Source organism: Brassica oleracea, chromosome C4 (genome assembly GCF_000695525.1).
Source record: "Brassica oleracea var. oleracea cultivar TO1000 chromosome C4, BOL, whole genome shotgun sequence".
Taxonomy (NCBI): domain Eukaryota; kingdom Viridiplantae; phylum Streptophyta; class Magnoliopsida; order Brassicales; family Brassicaceae; genus Brassica; species Brassica oleracea.
This window is the reverse complement of record NC_027751.1, coordinates 19,367,211-19,367,622: the sequence shown is the minus strand read 5'-3', so window position 1 is coordinate 19,367,622 and position 412 is coordinate 19,367,211.

The following is a 412-nucleotide window of genomic DNA, read 5'->3' as shown; positions in this document are numbered from 1 at the left end:
ATTGTGTTCAGAGTTGAAGGAATGAGTTTGTTCCCGCCCAAAATATTTTGTTCCCGCCCAAAATACGAAACGTCACGAAACAAATGACACTTGACGGCTGAGTTATAGGACGGCTGGCTTATACCATTCAGATACGTTATGGCTGAGTTATGCATACTTTACAACTGAGTTATGCATACGTTACGGCTAAGTTATAATCAAATTACGGCTGAGTTATACATACGTTACGACTGAGTTTATAATTTTTATAACTTTATAGTTCTATAGTTTTGGGTTTGAGGTTCAAATTTAAGAAAAGATTAAAGTTTTAATATTGTGTTCAAAAGAAAAACTTTGTAATTTTTATAACTTTATAGTTCTATAGATTAGGGTTTGAGGTTTAAATTTAAGAAAATATTAAAGTTTTAATATT